Here is an 8,136-nt window from a genome sequence, read left to right as displayed (position 1 = left end):
ACTCACACTTATATATTACTCCACAGGACTGTATTCCCAAAGTCATCTTTAACCTACTATTATGGGTGACTTAAGAAATCTGGGAGGGTAATTTTGACTGTGTGTGGCTTTTGACTGTTCCCTGATTTAAGAATCCATTTTCCACCCTGAGATGTGATTCCACTGTAGAGAAGCTGAAAGGGGATCTAAAAAAGCTCCGAGGGAAGCGTAGAAACAGAAAAATTTGTTGGCTAGGAAGTAGGAAATTAAGCAAGCTGCTCTAGGGAATGGGTTTGGGACCTGACCAAGGACTTGCAAGATGATAAGCAAGGGAATATGCTTCAGCCTCATACATGATTTGGCTCCAAATTGGCATCCTCTTCCTCTCTCTCTGTTTCGAGTCCCCACCCGGGGACCTGAGGAAGACAAGCAGTTATGTATTAAGCCTGTCCACTCAGAGTAAATACAGTTCCATCCATAAATAAGATAACAACTAGCAAGTTGTACAATTTGATTTCATTTGGCTAAGAGCCGAAGTTTTAGTCACGTGTTTTAAACTTATTTTAGAATTAACTTCTCCTCCTGGTGCATAGTGGGCACTTAATAAATGTTGCATAATTGCCAGAATACAAGGAATTGCTTTGTAGCTGTCTGATTTTGCAGAAGCCATTGTTCAGAAGAAAAACTCTTCAAGAAAAAAGTCCCTTAAATGGCAAAGATTTCACCTGTCCCCCAGCTCTGAAGACCTTTAGAGTTTGCAAATCTGTTGCTGCTGGTTCTTCTCTCACTTCTGAGGGCAGAGCTTCCTCTTTCTTAAACAATACTTCCTTTTAAGTCAAAACAACCAGGGAAAGGTGTCCTGAGAGAAAAGAATTGAGCATGAACGGTCCAATCTTACATAACATATATTTTTATACCACAATTTAAACCTCATACCGGTTTTCTTTAGTGTCTATATTTATTTTGGAGAGGACCATATTTTTAAATCACATGCTGTGCTGAATTGCTCTCCACTGTCTAGTCCTCCCTGGGACTCTCTGATATCATCAGGGTGGGTGGCTGTGTTCCGGTGTTCAGCATTCACAAATGCTAATGAGGTAATGCAGCATCCTTTGTGGAGAGACACTGGGAAGCACCCTTTGTCTCCCTCTGGGTTTTAGACAATGATCAAATCAAAAAGAAGGCAGGAGAGGCTGGCCTGGTGACACAGTGGTTAAGTTCACACCTTCTGCGTTGGTGGCCTGGTGTTCACCAGTTTGAATCCCGGGTGCGGATATGGCAAGGCTTGGCAAGCCATGCTGTGGTAGGCGTCCCACATATAAAGTAGAGGAAGATGGGCATGGATGTTAGCTCAGGGCCAGTAAAAAGAGGAGGATTGGCAGCAGATGTTAGCTCAGGGCTGATCTTCCTCAAAAAAAAAAGAAGGCAAAAAAAAAAAAAAAGAAAGCAGGAGGCAGAGTCTGGCAGCAGCCTCCCAGCCTTGGCTGCCTGTTCTCATGAGCAGGGAGCTCAATTTCTTGGTAGCTAAGGGAGGTTAAGCTCAGTTTGCTATAAGAGGAAGAAAGTCATTTTTTTCTGCAGAAAGTAAACTTCTTCAGTAACTAAAGAAATTTAGTTGAGCCACGATGGGGGAAAGACTTCTTCTTCAGGACACAGGCAAAGGCGACCCTAACTGGAGAATAGACGGAATTTAGGACATTGAAGCCAGACCCAGTGAACTTAGTTTGAACTGTCTCGCAAAGTCTTCACATATGAAACTTGTACCCAGCTTTTGTGACAGTAGGCAGCTTTTACCCATGTTAGCCTCCATGCTGTTGTAAGAGTGCTATTGATGCAACAAAGAGGCCAGCATTTTGCCTCTGAGCTACAAATGTAGAGCCAAATCATCTTTATAGAGCTCCCACTATGTGCCAGACACCGAGACTAGCATCCAAAGAGAAGATCCATCTTCAGAGTTAAGAACCTCTAAACAGTGTCAAGCCCTGGAGTAGCTGTGAGAAAGCTGGGAAGCAGTCCCCCTGCCCCCACCCCCTCCAGGGGCTTGGCCGCTGCAGTCTGTCTGGTTGGCCTGTGGCGCAGGTTGGGGAGCTGGAAGTGGGAGGTGAGGGGCAGGACTCTTCCTCAGAAAGGGAAGCGATGTGAATGAACGTGATAGATTAAATGTAGTGCAGTGATGACCAAACCTATATGCAGATGAGGAGCAGAGAAAAGGCACGTTGGTGAGGAAAACAGAAGCCACTGTCCATGGAAAGAAGATGACTTGCTAAAGGACAACAACACACTTTTAAAAGAATTCTTTTATAAACCCTAATTTTTTTTATAGATTTTATTTTTCCTTTTTTTCCCCCCAAAGCACCTCCAGTACATAGTTGTGTATTTTTAGTTGTGGGTCCTTCTAGTTGTGGCACGTGGGATGCCGCATCAGCATGGCCTGATGAGCAGTTCCATGACCGAGCCCAGGATTCGAACCAGTGAAACCCTGGGCCACCGAAGCAGAGCACGTTAGCTTAACCACTTGCCCATGGGGCCGGCCCATAAACCCTAATTTTTAAAAAATCTATACAAAACCAGTAAAATAAAATCCCGAACCTCAGAAGCTTCATGTGACTGAAAGGCAACTGGACAAAATCATTTGGGTGTTGTCCTGTTAGCCTACTCCTTTGCTCTGCTGCCAAGTGCATAGGTGGGGAGGGGAGAAGGGGTGTGGTGTTGGTCAGGTTCACTAGAGAGGAAGGGTGACAGGCAGGAACAGTGGGGGAGATGGGGAGGATAGTGTGAGGCCCCTAGGGTGTACTGGGGGCTAGAGAAGAGTTGAGGACAGAGAGTTTAAAGATTAACCATGAATTATGATTTAGATTATTTTACATTTTTGGAGATGTGAGTAAACCTCAAATGCCTGTTTGAGCAGTACTTCTTCAGATAGGAATGCATTCTGAGACAGCACTGTGGGTCGTGATTCTGTAAGTAATCTCCAAACAAGATCATGAGGCTGTCTTATGGCCCTTTGTGAGCAGGTTAGATTGAGGGAAATGGAGTCATTCTCTTTGACTATTTCAAGTACTTTCTTTGCCACCCCAGACCACTCATGTGCCAACTTCTTCATAATCTACAAATTATTACCGAAGAATGCATCCTACTTTTTATTATTCAATTGAAGTTAAGGATTTTTATGCAAGGCAGTTTTCCAAGAATATAGTCATAGTGAATATAAAACTCCACTATAAGTCCTGAATTAAAAAGTGGCAGTCAAAAGCGATGGAGACCACATAGCAAATAAACCAGATGTGCGTATGTACACCATCTCTTAAACATGCTGCAGTTGATATGCAGATGTAAATATCTGCTAATTCAATATGTAAAAAGTTTCAAGCAACAAAACAGGATCTTGTAACCTGTCTGCAGGAAGCTGTTCTAATGTAGCAGAGAGTTTGTTGAAAGGGCTTCATGGAATCGATGAGTTTTCAAGTGTTTGCAGAGGGGAGCACGAAGAACTATTCAGCCTGCTTCTCCTGTCATATCACCAGCATTGACAGAAAGATATAATTTGCAATGGATGTAATTAAGAGGAAAAGTCAGCCACATAAAAGAAATGAAAATTCTATTTTCTAAATATTTCACTATTTGATCTAGACTTGAAGGAAACAGACCAGGCGGTTTGAAGGCAGAGATAAGGGAGATAAATGTTCAGTTCTGTGCTTTTTCAATTCCAGAGAGTATCCATTATCTATCCTCTTTCTACAAGACTGGTACTTTTTTTCAATATAACAGATTTATTAAGATGTGATTCATATGCCATACAAGTCACCCATTTAAAGTGTACAATGCACTGTTTTTTAGTGTTTTCATAGTCTTGTGCAACCACCAATTTTAGAACATTTTCATCACCCCACCCACTCAAAAATAATCCCATGCCCATTAACAGATACACCTCAGTTTCCCCCAACCTTCTCCCTAGACCTCGGCAGTCATTAATCTACTCTGTTTCTACAGATTTCCCCATTCTGGACATTTCATATAAATAGAACCTTACAATATGTCGTCTTTCGTACTGGCTTCTTTGACTTAGCAAAATGTTTTCAAGGTTCATTCATGTTGTAGTATATATCAGTACTCATTTTTTATTGCTAAATGATACTCTATTTATTGTATAGATAAACCATATTTGATTTATCCATTCATCAATTGATGAACATTTGGGTTGTTTCTACTTTTTGGCTATTATGAATAATGCTGCTATGAACATTTGTGTACAAGTTTTTGTGAGGACATATATTTTCATTTCTCTTGGGTATATACTTAAGAGTGGAATTGCTTGGTATTATGGTGTCTGCGTATTTTAATCTTTTGAGGAACTGTCAGGTGTTTTTCCAAACTGGATGTATCATTTTACGTTCCCACCAGTAACGTATGAGTGTTCCAATTTCCTCGCAATCTTGGCAAGACTTGTTTGTCTTTTTGGTAATAGCCTAGTGGTTATGGTAGATTGAAAGTTACATCTCATTTTGGTTTTCATTTGCATTTCTCTGATGGCTAATTACCTTGAATTTTTCACGTGTTTATTGGCCATATATAAATCCTTTCTTTGGAAAAATATTTATTCAAATCCTCTGCCCATTTTGTAATTGGGTTAGTTGTCTTTTATTATTCAGTTGTAGGAATTCTTTATATATTCTGAATATAAGTCCCTTGTCAGATATATGATTTGCAAATATTTTCTTCCATTCTGTGGGTTATCTGATGGTGTCCCATTGAAGCCCAAAAGTTCTTAATATTGATGAAGTCCAATCTATTATTTTGTCACTTGTGCTTCTAATGTCATATCTAAGAAGATTTAGCATAATGAAAAGTCACAAAGATTTACTCCTATATTTTCTTCTAAAAGTTTATAGTTTTAGCTCTTGCATTTAGATCTAAGATCCATGTTGAGTCAATTTTTGTATATAGTGTAAGCATCGTATTGACTGCAGCTATACAGTTGTACCAGCACAATTTGTTGAAAAGACTTTTAAATTGTCTTTGTACCCTTGCTGAAAATAATTGACCATAAATGTGAGGGTTTATTTCTGCACTCTCAATTCTATTCCACTGATCTATAAGTCTATCATATGCTAGTACCACACAGTCCTGATTACAGATGTGAGTCCTCCAAACTTGTTCTTATTTTTCAAGATTAATGTTTTTCATCAAATTTGGGAAATTTTCAGCCATTATTTCTTTGAACTTTTTTTTCTCCTTGTTTCTTTCTCTCCTCTCATTCTAGTACTCCCAGTATGCCTATGGTGGTGCATTTAATGGTATCCCACATTTCTCTGAGTATCTGTTCATTTTCTTCATTCTTTTTACTCTGTTCTTCAGATTGCATAATCTCTGTTGATCCATCTTCAAGTCCGCTAGTTCTTTCCTCTAACAGTTGAAATCTACTATTGAGACCCTCTAGTGAATATCTCATTTTGGTTATTGTATATTTTAACTCTAAAATTTCCTCATGGTTCTTTTATATATATATATATACACACATATATGTATAAAATTTCTTTCTTTATTGATAATCTCTTCGATGAGACATTGTCATTATACCTTCCTCTACTTCTGTAAGCATGGTTTCCTTTAGTTCTTTGAATATACTTATTGTAACTACTTTGAAGTCTTTGCTAACTCTAACAACTGGGCCTTTTTCACAGGCAGTTTTGGTTGCCTGGTTTTTGTTTTGTTTCGTTTTGCTTCCTATGTATGGTGCACACTTTCCTGTTTCTTTGCATATCTTGCAACTTTTTACTGAAAATTACACATTTTAATAACATATTGTAGCAATGCTATATACTGATTCTGCCCTACCCGTCCCTGGGGCTGCATTTTGCTTATTTATTTGTTTAGTAACTTGGCTGGATTATTTTAGGGAAGTCTATTTTCCACACAATGTGAAGCCTCTGAAGTTGCTCTTCGGGGCACAGTTTGGGCATTTGCACAGTCACCCTGAGAGGACCGTGGTTATAGCAGAGCTGTCTTTGACTATCCTTTACCCTGATTGCCCTGTTAAGCTGTCTGCCTTTGTTGGTATCTCATCCAGCTCTTAGGCTCCATCAATTGCATGTTGGTTGTGCTATTGTTTTTGACAATATCTTGGTACATAAATGGCTCCAGACTCCTTTACAGGAGTAGTTTTTGAGGTTTGTTGCAATCTTAGGAGGGTTCTTCTTAGCTTTCTCTTTCCCTGGTTCTCTCTGGCAAACTTGCTGGCTTATGGTTTAGCTTGTTGTTCTCATGGGGCTACCAGCCTCCTCTTAATTGCTTATCACCACAACCTCCATTGTTTTCAAGAGCACCCTTACACATGAACTTCCTCACACTCTGTTTCAAATAATGTTGGCTTTGGGGAAAGTTCTCTGTTCTTATGGGCTGTTTTTCATGGGAAAAATCTCTTAGCCACTGCCTTAGGGCTGGTGGCAGTTACCGTGGAACACTTCTCTTAAAGTGACACTTCTGCTTTATGAGCAGCATGGTGGGCAGGAGCAGTAGCCTCTGGTCTTCTTGGCTTGCCACTCCCAGAGTGGAAATTTTGCCCTGTAGCAAGCTGGGGCAAGGGCAGTTGGGGTCCAGTATTCTTGACCTGCCAGGTCTAGCGGGTAGCCTAGTCCTACAAGTGGAGGCTGTGAAGGAAGCGAGCCCCCAGTATCTAAGCTGCAGTCACCTGGGATTTAGCACCTGGGGGTTGAGAAATACTGGGAGCCTGCACTCCAGGAAAGATACCAGAGTCCTTGATTGGGACCTAGGGCAATAGGAGGGAACCTCGTATTCTTGGCCACTCTAGCCTGGCGTGAAGCTCCCACCACTCTGAGCTGGGGGTAGGGAGAGGCAGCGAGCAGGTCACAGCTCAAGTGCCATAGACTCTCCCTGTTCTTACTGAGATTTAGTAGATTTTCTTGAATAAATGATTTTTCATTTGCTGTATGCCCTCAGGGCAATCTCCAGAGACTTTAAATGGTTGTTTTTTTAAAATAATTTTTGCCAGTTATAGTTGTTTCACTGGAGAGCAGGTCTAAGAATCTTCTCCCACCACAATTCTGAAACTGGATCTCTGGTACTTGGATTTGGTATTTTAGCACAGAGGAAAACACAGTTCAAGTCAGATTGGGAGCCAGAGAAAAGAAATGAGAACTTGGAAGCCAAAAGGAATCAGTTGGTCAGGTTACTTACCTCCTGGGGATTTTGTGGTCCAGCTCACTCCAGAGTTAGACTCCTTCTTAGCTGAACCAGCACAGCAAAGCTGTGGGCAGTGATGTATGACAGCCTAGCCCCATTGTGAGGCATATGATGTTACAGCCAGCTTGCTCTTCTCTCCAGAGGCCAGAAAGGGAGTGGACTAGAGAGATAAGGCACAAGTGGGGTGGGGTGGGAGCCTTAGCAGGCCAGGAAGCAGAGAAGTAGGACACGAATGGGAAAAATCAGGGACTGGGTCTCAGGCTAGCAGCTTTTGTTTGTAAAAATATTCACTTGCCTACTTAAAGACTGTGTCAAGCAGTAGTATCACATAGTTATATTTTGTAAACTTCCACTAAAGAATGGAAATTCTCTCTGCTACTAGTCAAAGAAAAAGAAAACAGAAAATAGTCCAAATCTAGCCACTTAAATTATTTTTTTAAATATAGAAATTAGTCCAGTAAAAAAGAGATGAGACAACTAAATATTAGCTCAGGTCATTTGTAAAAGAAAAATATATTAAGATATTAGTTAAATATATTTTAGCATGCCCAAAAAGTAGATTACTATGCAATTATTTTTAAAAGATATTTGTCATATATCAATTTTATTTTTTGATAAATAATAATTGTATATATTTAAGTTGTACAATGTGATGATTTGATGTATGTATACATTGTGAAATGATCACCACAATCAAGCTAATTAACATATCATCACCTCACGCAGATTTTTTTTTTGTAGTGAGAACACTTAAGATCTACTCTCTTAGCAAATTTACAGGTATATGATATAGTGTTATCAACTATAGTCACCATGCTGTATATTAGATCTCCAGAATTTATTCATGCTGCATAGTTGAAACTTTATACCCTTTGACCAACATCTCTCTTTTTTGCCCACCCCCAGCCCTTGGTAACCACCATTCTACTCTTTGCTTTTATGAGTTTGATTTTTTTA

At 40.0% G+C, this 8,136-nt stretch overlaps 1 long non-coding RNA gene across 1 annotated transcript; it reads right to left on the bottom strand.

Annotated features, from left to right (window-relative positions):
- Positions 1 to 483: 483 nt before the first annotated feature.
- Positions 484 to 7,239, bottom strand: LOC138915410 (uncharacterized). The gene is made up of 2 exons (XR_011421323.1): positions 7,174 to 7,239; positions 484 to 838 (listed from the first exon to the last, which is right to left on the bottom strand). It is a non-coding gene; the product is annotated as an uncharacterized lncRNA (long non-coding RNA).
- Between the last annotated feature and the right edge of the window lie 897 nt (positions 7,240 to 8,136).

Source organism: Equus caballus, chromosome 9 (genome assembly GCF_041296265.1).
Source record: "Equus caballus isolate H_3958 breed thoroughbred chromosome 9, TB-T2T, whole genome shotgun sequence".
In the NCBI taxonomy this organism is placed as follows: domain Eukaryota; kingdom Metazoa; phylum Chordata; class Mammalia; order Perissodactyla; family Equidae; genus Equus; species Equus caballus.
The sequence above is the reverse complement of the archived record's forward strand: the minus strand, read 5'-3'. Positions and strand labels throughout refer to the sequence as shown.